The 17,356-nt window shown below is 42.2% G+C and overlaps 1 long non-coding RNA gene across 2 annotated transcripts; it reads left to right on the top strand.

Moving 5' to 3' along the window:
• The first annotated feature begins 1,162 nt into the window (after positions 1-1,162).
• On the top strand, positions 1,163-8,537 carry LOC308474874. 2 transcript variants are annotated; one of them, XR_013984983.1, is made up of 3 exons: positions 1,163-1,371; positions 5,612-5,777; positions 8,447-8,537. It is a non-coding gene; the product is annotated as an uncharacterized lncRNA (long non-coding RNA). The 2 variants fall into 2 exon arrangements; XR_013984984.1 differs by having other exon boundaries at positions 1,163-1,759.
• The last annotated feature ends 8,819 nt before the right edge of the window (positions 8,538-17,356 follow it).

The following is a 17,356-nucleotide window of genomic DNA, read 5'->3' as shown; positions in this document are numbered from 1 at the left end:
CCTTTTTAAAACAAAATAGATATGGCTTCAACAAAATAAAGCAAAAATAAAGCAGTATTCAGTGATCCTGAGAACACAAGCCTGCATTTATAACTGTAGTGCCTCTGCTACAGCGGCGTAGCGTGGGTTATCAGCACCCGGGGCAAGGCAAGTAATTTGCGCCCCCTAACCCGGGGCAAGGCAAATAATTTGCGCCCCCTAACCCGGGGCAAGGCAAGTACAGTAATTTACTCTCCCAAGCAGCAGCAGCAGCGAGGCTTCTCTTTCCCCCGCGCTCTCCTGGAGCTGCCTCTTTTCTTTCCTTTTTTCCCTTTCTCCAAGGCTTTTCGCTTTCTCTCCTTAATTGATTCCTCCTCCACACCGCAGCGTTTCCTAGCTGCTTCCCCCCCCTTCCCCTCTCTCTCCTCCTCGCTCTGCTTGCCTTGCCCTGCACCGGCAGCAGCAGGCGCAGCCAGACCCCCGCCAGCCAGCCCGCCCGCCCGCCCACCCGGCTTCCTCTCCTTTTTTTGCCCGCGGCAGAAGGCTTCGCTCTCCCCCTTCCGCGACCTCCTCGCCAAGCCGAGCGAGCGCGGGCTCCCTAACCCGTGGATTTTAGTAGGGGCAGAGAGCTGCTAGTGCGAACGCGCCCCCCGCCCATGTTGCGCCCGGTGCGGCCGGCCCCCCTGGCACCCCCCACGCTACGCCACTGCTCTGCTAGACCCTTTTGGGAATCTAAAGATTAGTCACGACACAAGGCATTGCATGCTGATGACCTCTTGCTTTGGACAGGACTTAAAATGTGTTTTTCGCGTCATTCCAAAAAATAAAATGTTCCAATGTAAACATGGACAACGGGGGTTATGTTAAAAAGTCATTTCTCCTGTGAAATTTGGAAATGGTATTCATGGACTTGATTCGTGGCATGTGATTTCATTCACTTAGATCAAAATGCTGCGGAAAGGCGAGTTGGTTTCTTTAAGCCTATTTTCCTCCCGCACACAAGAGGCACAAGATCCCTGCCACAGCTTTTGCAACATGATTCAATTTCAGGGAGATTGTCCCTACCCTTCATCACGAAAGCAGGTCAAGTTTGTGAAGGCAAGCCTTGAGGCAGATCACACCTCCAACACCTTTCCCTTAATGCAACCAAGCCGAGCTGTTTAGCAATCCATCTGTAGCCTTGCTCATTTATGCTGACAATGCTTTTGACAGGGCTGCTTGGCTGTATGTTTGATGACAGCAGTTCAGCAGAGTTGGAGCGCTCCCCCATCATTTATAAAGTCAGGCAGGGATTGTATAGAAGCCGCTGCATGTATCAATAGTAATGGATGGCGTTGTGTTAAAGGCCTTTCAGCTGGAAGAGACAAATACAGAGCGATGGTCTTGCAACAGGTAATCCATTATGTGAAGGCCACTGGAATCAGTCTGCATGTGATAATTACAATGTGTACCTATAGGGACAGCTCTGGGCAATCTTGAGTCTACCAGGTTCTTTTCCTTTAGGGGGGAAAAGGTAGAGTACACTACATGAGCAGTACATGAGCAGGAAAAATGACCCTGAGAAGCAGGATCTGGAACGCTGGTTTACAGGGGTGTCATCTGGCAAACGATGGAGAGGGAAGGCAGGACTGGTTGTGGCGCACAGATGATAAAGACAGAATTTCAGTAATGAAACAAACACTGGATATTTGGAATAAACAGGCCTACAGCTGCACAAGCAGACAGATGAAACTTGTGGTTCAAGACAAAAAAAAATACTTCAGGAAAACATTCAGTCATGGTAAGTGATAACAGTCTCCCAAATCTGAGAGGCAAAACGTCGATACACTATATAGAAAATATAAGATAAGACAATAAGGCATAATATTTTGATAATTTTAATTTGTGGAATGTTGACATTTATTGGGGGAAGTCTTTGTGTTATTAGTTACAATCCTCAAAGTGCGTTAACAGTCAATCCCTCTTCCCAGGGAATTCTGGGAATTGTAACTCTGTGAGGGGAATAAGGGTCTCCTAACAACTCTCAGCACCTTTAGCAAACAGCACTTCCCAGGATTCCCACTCATGAATCTATCTGAACCTTATTCATTTATTAGACTCTTCTCTACCCCCCCTTTTTTATGTGATGCTCCAAATAAGGGTGAACAAATCTGTTCATTTTTTGTTCTCTCAGCTTCTCTTTTTCACCCATGTTAAAATCAGTTATCCTCATTTCTGATAGATATAGATAGATAGATAGATAGATAGATATTCCTTATGGAAATTTATCAGCATTTTAGTGTGGGTTTCCCTTAATAAACACATTTTTGTATTATCTTAAGCACAGAACTTATATGCTGCTTTTCCTGTCAATTATGCCAATGGTGGTTCATAGTGGGTGGTAGATGTGGAAGCTCAGGCTTGATGACCTGCATCAGCACTAAAAGAGAGCCAACATTGTCTCTGGCCTCTTCAGCAACCTCAGCTTTTGTATCTAGAGTCCATCAGGGCCCTAGCCTCCCAGGCCAGGACCCACACCCAAAATATATACATTTTTGCAAGGAATTGTCCCTAATAGAATGCATTTCGTATGCCATTTTCACTAATATATTAATTTATTTATATCACTAATATATTCATTTATTTCCACACTTACCCCTAATATCTGCAAAAAAAAAAAAAAAAAGCCACTACTTGGCTGGAGAATTTTGCATTGCAAAATTTAGAAAAGTGTGAATTTTGAACAATAGCTGTGTTTTGGTTCAAGTATTGTTTCAGAAAGTGCAATTTTCTAAGTTTGCCTTTAAATGCAAAGGGAATTGAATCCCCCCTCATCCCAACTCCAGATTAGTATTCTAGCACGTAAGAGGGCAGCATGTTTCTCCTTTACCCCATCCCACCTCTGTCTTTGATACGCAAGGTCAAGCAAGGTACTGAATAGTGATAGCCAAAGCAAATAAAATGCAAATAAACCAAAAGCTCGAGAAGGAAATGAAACAGAATAGTCAGGAAAGAAATCCATATCCTTTTTCTCACCCCCCCCTCCCAATTCAGCTAAAACATTTTAGAATAATGGATGTCTTTTTTAAAAAATGCCATTCCAGTAAAGACTGTTAAGCACAATGACCTTTACACGGCAATGGCAAGCATTACTGGGACTTGCTAGCATTTGATCAAATGGAAGAAACTTTTGGCTAATGTAATATGAGTGAGAGAATCTGATTACCAAAGATGAAGATGTCTCAAGGGAAAGAAAAAAAGAGAGGATGCCATGTCCAGTATATGGGCTCCTCCCAAACAACTTTTTTTTATTGAGCCTTCATCCTGATTTACTTCCACAAAGCTCATGCGGAGGTTAAACTATGTCTGATTTGCTTGTTTGGTAGTTGTACGTCTTCCCATTAATATTCGCTATTATAATATTCATAATATTCAACCCACACTTTTCAGTTCATTTCCCCACATAGCAGCATCAAAAGAGCACAGTTCTTATTTTCAGAAGGGGATAGGGATTTGTTGCACCAGGCCAGCGTTGACAGAGCACTTTAATCTCCCTTAATTGCGCAAACTTACATTGCCTGTATATCCTTGAATCTCTCTGGCAAAATGGTGCCTTAAGGCAGCTAAGGATCAAAAGGAGAGTGTTGAGCAAGGGCTTGAATCAGCGACCTCTTTATTTTTTGAAAGCTGTTGTGCCACAATCTGAGACTTGCTAAACAGGTACTGTGCCAGGCACAGGAATCCTGAATGGAGAAGGCTGCCACTGTGTGGTTAAGAATGCAGAGGGTGAAATCGCTGCACTTTTTAACGTCGCAAGCAGGAGTTGTGCATAGTCTCTTTCTCGTGGGAGAAAAATAAGAAAAGACGGCTCTTGCATCACTAAATCCTTCTCCTAATCAAATTAACCCTTATGTAAGCAGAATTAACACACCGTCCCCATGAGGAGCAGATAAACCCACACGATTGTTCAAGGCTGCTGCTGCAAACAGGAGAACCAGATTCCCTCCGTAATAATCGGGAGCATAGGCTGTGATCCCACGTTCAGTTATGTGCACATAACATATGTCGAAACTAATGGGATTTACATCTATGGAACAGAGCATAACATTTCTTGTCAAATGATTTGTTTCCTGCTACAAGGAACAGACTGGAAAAACTGTCCCTCTGCTTATATGTTGAACCCAAGAGATTCCTAAATATTTTGTGGCATATCCCTGCCTGATTACCAGCTCCATCCGGAAGCAACATTAATATTTAAATGTCACATTTTGCTGCCTCATTTTAGTGCCAAAATTATTAATCCTGCCACAGTTTCAGTCTTGACTTTTTTTCAGATTCCTTGAATTTCAGATTTATAGTCGGCCCCTGCAATATCTCCTCAATCAATTTTGTCACAGTTCATTTCGTGTCTGGCAACACAATTGCATCACGTGGCTTGTCCTCATTATATTAGTGGTGAACTGGAAGTTTAGCTCTTCCTCACCCCTGCCCTTCCATCTTGGCTTTTAGTTCAAATTTTCTAGATGGTTTTTGGCCTTGTTGAATGTCTTCCCATCAAATGTCAAGGAGAATAAGAACTATACAACTTTTAGAAGACTTCTAAAGGCAGCCCTGTATCAGAAAGTTTTTAACGTTTGACATTTTGTTACGTTTTTATATTCTGCTGGAAGCCGCCCAGAGTGGTTGGGCAAACCTAGTCAGATGAGCAGGATATAGATAATACAGTGGTACCTCAGGTTACATACACTTCAGATTACATACGCTTCAGGTTACAGACTCCGCTAACGCAGAAATATTACCTCAGGTTAAGAACTTTGCTTCAGGATGAGAACAGAAATCGTGCTCCGGTGGCGCGGCGGCAGCAGGAGGCCCTATTAGTGGTGCTTCAGGTTAAGAACAGTTTCAGGTTAAGAATGGACCTCTGGAACGAATTAAGTTCTTAACCCGAGGTACCACTGTAAAATTATCATTATTATTACTGATTAGAATGATGGTATATGCAAAATGGGGGCAGGGAGTACCTTCAGCCAATTAAGTAGAGAGGCCTCATCTGCACTACACATTTAAAGCAGTGTTCCTCTGCTTTAACCAGTCATGGCTTTCTGCAAATAATCAAGAAAAGTGTAGTTTGTTAGGAGTGCAGAGAGCTGTTAGGGCTGGACACCCCTTTTCCATAGTCTCCAGCTGTCTCCCAAATGCCTGGACCAAGTGTTTCAGGAGGTTATACTGTACAGCACCCACTGGTTATCAAGCATTCATTCTGATTTGTTTGCAGTGAAGTTATACAGTGTCATGTTACACAGTCATTGCCCCACACTTTCCCCTGCATTTTTTTATAAAGCTGGTTTATGAAATCTGCTTTCACAAGAGTTCCAAACACACTTTAATTGTTCAACCTGACTTTGCCAGTATGTGGTTAAAACCCACATACAAAATACTGACAGTCTGGACTGGTGGCTACATCGTCTCCCTTTAAGCAAAGGAGCAAAATAATAATGGTGATTTTTTTAATCCAGCATCAATGCTCTAACATATCAAGAAAAACCAGGGGTTTCTGGGAAACGTTGGCAACATTAACTAATAAGTGCCCTTCACTCTCCTCTTCCTGACCTACCTGGCTGATGTCTCTGAAAACGTTGCATCTTCTTCTTAGGTTTGAATCATCTCCTGGGATTGAATCTCGGAACAATCCACTTCATTTACCTCTGATCTCCTTATGGAAAAAGCCCAAGAAGTGCTCCCTTGGGAACGATTACACTCATTCAGATTGGCTAATACACTGTAATGGATTACAAAGACAACTAAAGAACAGCTTAGATGTAAGGCTATTTACTAAATATCCCTCCCCGCCTTGCAAAAAAGAAAGAAAGAAAGAAATCAGATGTATTTGCTAACTAGGTGGCAGCCTTTCAGGTTTGCAGACCAATGCTGCCTCCCCAAAACCCTTTCTATTGTGATTACTTGTTGCTGTTTTTTCACTCTGTGTTGATTTGCAGAACCACGAACGTTCTTTTAAACTTATCTCTTTATCTTGTTTTATTTCTGTGCTACCAACTACATTTAGCTTCCAAGATATATTTTTTTAATGATATTTATTAAGAGTTTAAGAATTACAGAAAAAAGAGAAAAAGAAAACAACAAAAAATTTAACAAAACATACATTACAATACATAAAGAGAAAAGCATAAAAAACAATACAATACAGCAAAAAAACACAATAACATTAAAACACACATCCAATGTTCCATATCTTTATCTTTCATTTACTTGTTTCATCGACCTCCTCACACCTCCCTTTTTATATTCTAATTTAATTAATTGTTTCAGCAAATTCTTTCCATCTTTCTCAATTTTTTGTTATATAATTTATCTTAATGATCTAACCTTTTAATTAACTCAACAAATCCTTTCCATCTTTCACTATATTCTGTCATTCAATTTACATTAATTTATTTAACCTTATCTTGCCATTAAAAAAAGACCTTAAAACTTAAAACTTAATGTACATAACTCCTTATATCATTTCTGCTAAAGCCAAATAGTTTCATTCCAACATTTTTCCTAATACTCATTAATTTTACACTAATTCTCAAAATATTTTTTAAAAAAACTTTCTTCCAATCTTCATCCAACGTCTCTTCTTCCTGGTCTCAGGTTTTGTCAGTCCTTCTTGTCCATTCCATCTAGTCCATCAACCTGGTGATCTTATGTCCGAGGCTCTTAAGTCTTTTCCATGTCCCTTCTGCAGATCTTCTTCTTGTTTATACCTGCACTTTACTTTGTCTTTTGTTGATCTTTTTATTAATTTCTTTCCTTTCTCCTTGGGGGGTAGGTCTCGGGAGGACTCCAATCCAAAAATATCTCCATCTCTCCTCAACAGATCAGCCCATTCCCCACAGTCCCATTCCCCACAGTCAACACTGTAATCCAGAAAGTATTTAAAAGCATGTTTCAAAGTCCTTCCAAAATTAAGAGCCCTCACAACTCCAGACCCCCCCTTGTCCACTCCAGATTCGAACTTCAAGAACAGAGGCTTATGCTCCTGCAAGGCCTCGGATCTCTCCATTTGTGTTACTTGAGGTTCAACAGCAACCTCCTCCATTATCTTCTGCACTTGCGCTTGCCCTGTCAAAACAAGTTCCTGGGCTGGTTCCTGAATGATTTCTATATGGGTATTCGCCGTTTGTCCAAAGTTTTTAACTGCAACAGTCATCAGATCCATCTTCTCATGCATCTGCTCCAGCAAAGCACTTGTCTTGCAAAAAGCAAGCACCAAGACTTCTTGTAAACACATTTTTATTCAAGGTCAAAGTCTGGTCTCACGATCCTAATCTTACAGCTGTGAAATCCCCAGATCGACTCCGGCAACAAATTAACAAGCTCCCTCTAGAGGAGACAATTTCTATTTGTATCCATCTTTTGAAAGCAGGACCAACAAAAGAAAATTACTTTCATTTTTCAAATACTTTGTTTCTTTTGAATGCAAGAAGCAACATTAGAGTCAATTTGTTTCTCTTTTTTTTACTATCTGTCAAAAGACGTTCCATTCACACTCGATGAACTTCCCCATAAATTTCTGACTCTGACACCCCGTTCCCAGGTTTGAGACGGTGGAAATTTATCTTTCTTTACTCTCTCTCCTGCAGGCTTAAACAGTCAAAAATCCCCCCCCCCCTTTTCTCCTGCTTCCAAGAGGGGTTTTGATGGTAATAACTGAAGGAAATTTAGACCTTTATATACGACTTTCCAGACTTTAGCTTGCAAAGTTTTTGCTTCAATCTATTTACAAAAAACGGGAAGCAGACTTCCTGTTTAGAACCTTCCCGCTTCAGTGCCAAATTAAAATGTTTCTTAATCCAATTTTCCGTTCTACTCACGGGTACTTGTTTAGAGTCCAATTGTCCACAGGAAAAAGTCAGCGCTCCCCGGCAACGGCTGTGCGCCTTCACTCCGTAAAAGTAGCGGTTAATTCAAAACACCGCGCCACTCACCCCACGTCGCTTCGGATCCCCGAAAAAGGGTTTCCCTGCGAGTAGGGGAGGTGCTCCTGGTGTCAGCCGAATCCCACGTTCCCAGGCTTCCTCCATCTGGGATTTTTAGAGGGTCTCCGCCTTCGCCACGGCGGCAAGACCCGATTTTCACGGAGCGGGTTCCTCTCGGTCAGAGGAACTCCGCCATTGCCGATGGCGCTAACCCGGAAGTCCTTTCAAGATAACCATTACGTTTATTCTATTCCTCTGACATGATGTCTCCCAAACTTGGGTCTCCAGCTTTTTTCAGACTACAATTCTCATCATCCCTGCCCACTGGTCCTGCTAGCTAGGGATGATGGGAGTTGTAGTCCATGCCCCCCCCCAAAAAAAAACCATGTAGGAGATGAACATTAGGGAAATGTTATACTGTGGCCCCTCTGAGATTGGTATGTGTTATTAAATTCAATCCGATGCTCATCCCATAAACTATTTTTGGTTTGTTTGTTTTTTTACAGACAGCATGGGTATTTATCAGCAGTCAAGGCAAATGTCACAATGAAATGTTTCGGAAGCAGTAGCTGACTACATTTCAAAACATACTTGGCTGTGCCAGAGAAGCAGATACCGGCCAGAATAAAGAACATTTGTAAAGCAAACAATGCTCAAGGGGAAAAGAAGAAAATGTACAAGGAAGCAGACAGACATGGGCAGCGCTATTCTCAAGGGCACAGCAGACATGTGATTATAAAAATGATAAAGTAAAATGCATTTACCCTGGCTTCATGTATTTTTTTCAGCATAGCTTTTAAACCTTGTTTTGGGTCCCTGGGTTGGTGGTGGTGCAAAATGTCTCCCCCATTGCAACATCTCTGGCATAATTGATGGGCAACTTGGCTGTGGGTATCAAAAATGCATTCATCAATAAAATGAAAGCATTTGATTTTTTTCAAAAAATATTTGCTCACCTCTGCATATGCATTCCTAAGTTATCTTTCTCATTTGTTAGTTAGGTTAAACTTTATCAGGTAAACCAGGATGAATGCTCAATAAAGAAGTTGCCTTTAGGAGCCCTGAGTCACTTTGCAATTGCGGACCCATTGGTCCCTTCTAGAACACCAGGTAGGGATGGATGAGAAATTTGGCAAAGTTCATATTTAAAGTTGAACCTAGCAAAACTGCTGTTCCTGAAACAATATGCCAGTCAAAACACAGCCATCCTTCAAGATGTACATGTCTCTGAATTTTGCAGTGCAGTTCTCTAGCCAACTAATGTGCACAAGAATGCATGTAATAGGGTAACATGGACATATATTAATGAAAATAGTGTTAGGCCTGGACGATGTTGAGTGTTGAGCAAAAGAAAAATCAGATAGTACAGGTTGTAAAGAATTGTGTATTGGAAAATAACTGATATTTCATGTATTGAACATGAAGGTTTTTGTCTATTTGCAATGAACCTATGCTCATCGCTTCTGACTCCAATTTCAATGTTATTTTTGAACAATGTCCATGTTATTCTTTTCTAATGCACAGGTGTGAACAACGCGTCAAAGTAACAAATAGATGATTGTGTTATTCTCTCAGAAGAAATTATTAGTGCCATTTTCATGGTAAGTATAGCAAATGGCACCTCAGCACTTCCTCTCTATAGATAACTTCAATGTAATGCTATACTAAACCATGCTTTCCTGTTACAAAAACTACCTCACAAGCCTCCTGCTCTGCACTTCACCCTCTTCTTCCACCATGCATGCAAAAACATTGAAAGCTTTTACTTGAGAACTGACCAGTTTCCTTGTTATATCCAAACTCAACAAACTGTAGTTTTTCCTAACTATGGTTAGTTTATACAAACAAGGATCAAACCTGGTTTGTTATTCTGCTTTGTTAAGTAATCACACTTACAGCAACCCACAGTCTCTTGATTTCAGGAATCACAAGAAGGGTACTCTGGTTAATTTTAAGTGAAAGCTTCCAATTTCCCATCTATGGATATGAAGGAAGGGGAGAAAGGAAGTCTGGAAGCCCAAATCTCATTCAGTCTCTTTTTCCTATAATGTTAAACCATGACATCCTAAGCAGCCTTTCTGTGGGGAGCCTAAGATCACCAAAGGGCACGCAGCAAAGTGTTGTTGTTTTACCATGTCCATCGGAATCATTTATGACTGAAACAGGCAGTGTAGAGAGACAGCAGCTGCTTCTGCTGAATCATTCAGTCATAAAATGAACCTACCTTGAAAGAACAGGTGGTGACCATAAGCCTTCCAACACAGACGACCCCAAAATGAGGGAAATTATCCAGGTGGGAATGAGTAAAAAGAAAAGCACTTGTGGACCTTAGCTCCCACCGCTCTGAGTTTCTGGCGTTCTCCACTTTTGGCAGACAGTTAATGGGATGGTTCTGGCTAACGTGAGCTTGGATGAGTTTTTGGGCCTGGAGCAAATGGTACCTTCTGGGTACCTTCTAGATTTTGATACATTTTATTGTAGCCTCAGAGCAGGTCCAAAAACAGAATCAGCAGCCAACCGTTCCTGGGAGATGATGCATGGAAATAAATTGCTGCCTGATACCTGAGGACAGTGGCTATTGTTCTCTTTTGCTCGTGTGATATTCCCATCAGCAGGCACTGCTTACTGGAGCTATGAATATGAAATTGTCTTACGGAGACAGCACGCAATGGGGCTTCCCCCTCAAGAAACCGCACATACTCATTCATGCTCAGCCAGTTCCAAAGTGCTCCTGGGCCCGTCGTGACCATGGATTTGCAAAAGTGGAGGCAATTCCGATAATGCTGCCAACCCTCACAGCAATGGGTCACTGGATCCTCATAAATGTTAATACAATGTTTATAGCTCAGACTTCAGCGCCACATGGACTGCAAGCTGTTTCATACTGCCTGGGAGCTCTGTGAGGATGTTGGATTGAGTTGCTTGGGAAATCAGGGCAGTCCCCAAGGTATATTTCAGGCAGTGCTGATTCCACTTTCCCTATACAGTGGTACCTTGGTTTAAGAACAGTCTGGTTTAAGAACTCCGCAAAACCGGAAATAGTGTCCCGGTTTGAGAACTTTACCTCGGTCTAAGAATGGAATCCGAACAGTGGAAGGGCACCGGAGGCGGGAGGCCTCATTCCCACAAACATGCCCAGGATTTTAGCCCTGCAGACTAATCCTATGCATATGAAGAGCACTGAGTTCACAAAAAGTTCCCTGCTCCCCGCCCCGCAAGTAAGTGTGCATAGTATTTCACACTCTGCCACAATGAATTGTTGCTCTATATAGCACCCATTACGTTTGCACCTCCCTGCATTATGTTCTTCCACCTCCCTACAACAATTCTGTTAAGATTGTAATAGTGCCGTCTCACCAAAGAGAAATTCCTTGATGATATTCTCTGCTGAAATGGATCCTAATGTTAAGTCTTTTTCCAAGTCCGCCCTCCCCCTTGTACAGTAGTTGTGCAAGACTCTCCAGATTAGTGTGTCTCTTTTGCATCTTTATTTCATCACTAAAATGAGAACATAACAATTCCTGGTGGGGAGAACATGTTGTTAGGGCAGAATAAATATAAGCATTGGATGAATGTCTGCCAGTTTTCACTTACGAAGCTAATGTCTGAAATAGTGTGGTGGATTAAAATTATGCAGAAGCTGTTTCCCAAGCATTCCTTTAAATTTACAATTATCAAGTTCCCCTATGTTTGACTCTATATGTGATTGCAGCTGTGTTCTTATCTATGCTTTAGAAAGAATTGGTTAAGCAATGAACTGCAGTTGCACAGCCAGATCTTCATGTAAATACAGGTCACAGGCTGCCCTTCCTATTCCAGATCATAAAAGGATTTACCCTTTTCTGGTGGGCGTGAAATGAGCTCATCGGGTTATAATCAGGCATAGGCAAGCTCTGCCCTCCAGATGTTTTGGGACTACAACTCCCATCATCCCTGGCCACTGGTCCTGTTAGCTAGGGATGATGGGAGTTGTAGTCCCAAAACATCCAGAGGGCAGAGTTTGCCTATGCCTGGGTTATAATCATTCCTTCTATGATGTACATAGTCATTACATTTATGCCAGTAATTATTTTCTGTCATTTTATATTATACTTCAGAGAACACCTGAATAAGTCACAACTTCTAACTAATGCATTCAATGTGATCTGAATAAAAGCAGGTAAATTTTAAGATCTGATTGGTTCTGCTCTACTTACCATTCACATTGATGTAGCACAGAACTTTACATGCCAATTTGATAAAAGGTGAGCCTTTTGCATCCGAATTAGAATTTTATTAGGAAGGACAGTGTCTAAACACCTTTTTTACGTATCCACCTGATTTGTTCTAGGTTGCATTTTATGGAGTTTCATGTATCAGCATTAAATGGCAAATACAGAGTTAAATCTTCATCTATTAAAAGCTTAGTCAAATAAGATTGGCTTCATCTGGTGCGTTAAAGTGTGCTGTGGAGAAAGTAAGTATTCAAAACTCTGGTGCCACCCCCAAAAGGCCCTGTCTCTCTGCACTCTCTCAAGTATTATGAACAGGTCCTTGCTTCTTGATGAGTCACTGGCCCTTAGTCTCCTGGTTGCTACCACCACTGTCAATCAAATTCCACATGACATGTCTAGCACCTGCCCCTCCAACTCAGATAAAATTAGAAAAGATGCAGCAGGTACTGAAGAGAGAAGTAACACCCCCCCTTTTTTAAACTAGAAATCCCAGCTACTGGGATTTAACAATACAAATGCTCTTGAAATCTTAGGGTTCATTGATTCCTGTAAAGCCAATGACTTGTAGCCAACACTGCCATTTTGGCTCTCTCAGCACAATGTAATCATGGCACATGGACTCTCAGCACAATGATCACCCAAAGCTTTCTATGACTACATGGCCCAAGCAAATCAACAGCTAAAGCAGAGTTCTAAGGTTCATGGCTAGCTGAAAGCTCAGATGTTGTCCCGACCTCTGCCATGTCCCTTGAGCAATCCTTTTGAAGATTAGGACACACCCATTCACATGGAGCTTGTCCCAAGCCAACAGACCAGGCAAGTACATGGGCACCTTTGTGAGTAGGCTGGGCCTGCTTGTGCAACCTACAACCGACTTCATGTCAACACTGGTTGCTCACGATCTGACTTAGATAGTGCCTGCCTCCCTAGTGGTGGATGGAACAGGAGATCAGATAATGCCTCCTCCATGCTTTGGGGAGTGGGGTTTGCTGTCACTGGGGCAGGGCTCTCTTTCTCCTGACAAACTTGTTTGGTCCCAAAGCAGCATCCAGTTCAGCACCTCCCAAGCCAGGATCAAGTTCTACATTATTGTCCCATTCCTTCTCTCCTTCAGAGGAACACTGTCATGGGGGTCATGAGAACTCCTATTGCACAAGCAGAACAGGCTTCTGCTCACACAAGGGGCCCTGCCCTTCATCTCCCCTCCTCCCAAAAAAATCTGTTACAATGCATTGGATGCAACCCAATATCTGAGACAATTCCATTTCAGCAAGGAGCGGTCTGGCTCCACCACCAAAGTTCCCTCAACAGTTCCCTACCCTTTGTTTAGCTTAGACTTGTCTTAAGACTCAAATTCCTTTAGAGTTAGGAGGCAGTATAACTGCTGAGGAAGTTGAGAAGCTCTCTAATCCTAAACCCACAAAATCAAGTGGAACAATTGTAAATATTTCATCATTTGTACTCAGGAGGCACTTTCAAGGAGAATAGAACGTTCCCCAGACTCCGACTCCCTATTCCCCACATAAATACACTATATCCTAGCTTTCTTGCTTTTTCTTCAGAAACTGGTGTTGGGATTTAGGTTGAAGTTTGACTGAATGTTTTGTCCATTTCTGTGGCTAAGTATGGGATTCGTGGAATGTTTTAAATTACTTATGTGCTCTTATAACCTAAACTCAAGCTTCAATAGCCAGTGTTTTGAAAGGTCTGGGAATATTGAATGAGTCAGCAGCTCTGTCAGCGTATGACTTCAGGGCAGGTCTTTTGTTCTGACCATTTTTTTTGGTGTCTGGCCAAAAAAGAACACCATGTGCCTCTGTTCTCAAAATGGAATATTCCATGCTGGACAGATGCAGAAGATACACTTAAGGGGCCCAGTTTTCAGAAGTGCTGTGCGTTCACTCAGAATGCAATACAGTGAACATTGCCAAGGCTGGGGAAGCGAGTTTGACAAACTGTGTGTCTTACAGTAACGATAACAATATGTCTCAGTGTATTGTCGTCAGTAAGCGACAGTCATTCTCTGTACATCCGGATGTATCGGCCATCAAAATAAGATATGATCTCTTATGGGGCTCCAGCCTGTTGGTTTTTAAATAAATAAATTATATTCTTAGAGGCAAAACATTTTTTTTTGCCTGCCTGAATATAGTAAAAAATTCAGACCCATCGCAGTTCTCTAAGGCGTCCCATCTGCACACCTACATCACTCTCACGTAGCCTGGCAACACCTGGTGTTTGTAGCACAGGGATGGGGAATCCTTTCAGCCCAAAGGCCTGCATTATCTTATGGACAGACTCAGAAAATACTTGAGATATGACTCAGGACAAGAGGGGGGTGGAGTTCTGAGAGCCAGATCTCAAGAGACCCGGGGGAACCCTGACCTGAGCTCCCTGAATGATCGGTCCAGAACTTTCTAGAAGATCTCATTTTCTGCCTCTCTTGGTCACTAAAGCCCTCGTGGAGTAGGCGAAAGAGCCTTGCAATGTACTAATTGCTACAACCGATATCTAGCTGTATGTATGCCAGACTCAGTGCCATAGGGAAGCGGCTTGTAAAAGATGCCTCATGACCCCGTTTTATCCTCCTTAAATAGCTTTTCTCCACCATTTCCCTCCTTCGCCACAGTAATGCTGTTCAATAATGCAGATGTAATTTTGTGGCTTGATGTTCTATTTTGCTTTTAGAAGGAGGCAGTATGCTTTCCCTCCTCCCCAACCCCCTCATTATTTGGAGCATGCCACTCTCGTCTGTTGTTCTTCCAGCGCTTCAGGAAAGAGAAGACCTTATTTAGAGCAGACATCGCTCATCTGTCATTACTGTCAGACTCTGGGCTTAATCAAGCTGCCTCCGTTTGTTATATTTTGAAGCCAACTCTTCGCTGTGTTTGCATGTGCACACGTGCATATACAATACACAGGCCCTCGTCCAAGGAAGGACAAGCACAACAGATGGCTGTGTGGTGACTCTTAAAATTGGATTGTCACAGAATTCACCTCCATCCGATGGCCAAGCTAGATGATACACTAGCTGTCTCTGTGCCTTTAAAAGCAGGTTGTCAGCACGGTGGTCTGGTCCAGACAGAAACCTTAACATGGACACTAAGAGGGCATGTAACTTCTATGGTCAAACTCTGGATCATTCCTCCCGACACCAGCATTTTTTATAGGGCAGGGGGAGCTAACCTTTGGTTCTCCAGATGTTGCAGGACTACAGTTCCCATTATGCCCAACTTTTGGCCATGCTGACTAGGCCTGATGGGAATTGGAGTGCAACATTGTCTGGAGGGCCACAAGTTAAGCACCCCGGCGTAGGGTGCAGGGAGGAAGCTCCCTGTGTAAAATGTAATAAGCGCCGTCTCCGTTCTCCAAAACTGATGATAGCACCTATCAGAGCTAAGTGAACAGATCGCATGGCAATGCTATCCCTTATCCTCAAGTTATACAGGCTTGAAGATCAAGGCTGCGCCCACATATACATTGAAAGCAGTATCATGCCACTTTAAGCACCCATTTCTTCCTCCATAGAATACTTGGAAGTGTAGTTTGTTAAGCTGCTGAGAGTTGTTAGGATACTCCCCCTGTTTCCCTCACAGAGCTACCAGGGTGGTTTAACAATCGATCCCTCTCCACAGGGCAATCTGACAACTGTAGCTCTGTGAGGAAGACAGGAGTCTGCTGCCAATTCTTAGCACCCTTGACTAACTAGTTAATGAGGATGCGTTTAAAATCCGACTGTTGCTTCTCTTATGCAGATTAGGTCCAAGAGAGCAGAGTTTGCGGCTGAGAAGCTTGAAACAGGAAGAGGGTGCTTAATACTTTTCAAGCTGTTGATTGGTCCTGCCAGTTGCTTTTCCCATTATCTCTCATATTTGTGAGAGGCTGTGGAATTTGGGATTAGATAAAAAGTAGGGAGGTTCTAATGGATGGCTGGGTGGGGAGAGGGAGGGCTTAAGAACCTCCTTCTGCCCAGGACGTTTCCATTTTGTGGCAGAATCAAGACAGAGCTTAGCTTCACCTTCACAAGCCAAGGATCTTTCTCAAATCCATATACTCAAAGTTTAATTTCTATTGGTGGACTGAAAGTTGACTTAATTGTTACAGTGCACTCAGGTCATTTCTGGTTAGAAATTAAACTATCATGCCTCAGCAGAAGCTTACGTAAATGAAAAGAGAACAGTATAAGCCCCCAATGCTAACCAGGGCATAACAAATGTACTTACTCACGCAACAAAAATGAAAGAAAACAATCTCTTGAGAGTCGAAGCTTTCCTACTGGTCAATGGAAGACAAACTTTTTTAAAAAAAACACCTCTGGCTTAAAGACAAGAGAATGGAAAATCTAGATGAGAATAAGTTGGTCACCAACACCAGACAGAAGTGCTCTTATTCAGAGTTTGTCCAGCCAGCTTAGAACAGAAAGCACCTATTTACTTATTATGTATTAAAAGCATTTCTATTCCACTTTCATTATAAAAAATTTAAAAAGCAATAGTGGTACCTCAGGTTAAGTACTTAATTCGTTCTGGAGGTCCGTACTTAACCTGAAACTGTTCTTAACCTGAGGTACCACTTTAGCTAATGGGGCCTCCTGCTGCTGCTGCGCCGCCGGAGCACGGTTTCTGTTCTCATCCTGAAGCAAAGTTCTTAACCTGAAGCACTATTTCTGGGTTAGTGGAATCTGTAACCTGAAGCATATGTAACCTGAAGCGTATGTAACCTGAGGTACCACTGTACACAAAAAAATGCAAAATAACAATATATTAAAAATGCAGAAACAAAACAACAATAGTACTGTAAATTACAATAAAAATCATTGCTAAAAGCTCAACAGTAAAAATCAGAAGAGCCCTTTGGGATTTCTCTTACTCCTATACTGGTGAGCAGCTCACCACAAATTACCAAGACTTTAAAAAATGGTCTTTTTTCAAACACTCGCTGATCAACAACCATGAGAGAGAGGTGATGGCATTCAGATATATTGGTGTAGTCTTTCAGTCAACAGGATTGCAGAGAGCCCAGTCTGCATGTTTTTGAGAATGCCCAAAGAACTTCCATTGCCCTTCCTAGGTTCTTTTTCTCGAAAGGAGGCTCATTCAATATGTGACTGAAGGTGAGAGCCCAACTTACACATGGCTCACAGCTGTGCATTTACAAGGACTTTTAGTAGATATATAATGCAGGTTTTTTTGCACAGTGCAG

The sequence above is a fragment of the Podarcis pityusensis genome (genome assembly GCF_964106645.2).
Source record: "Podarcis pityusensis genome assembly, chromosome: 4".
NCBI lineage: Eukaryota > Metazoa > Chordata > Lepidosauria > Squamata > Lacertidae > Podarcis > Podarcis pityusensis.
This window is presented reverse-complemented; position numbering and strand designations above follow the sequence as displayed.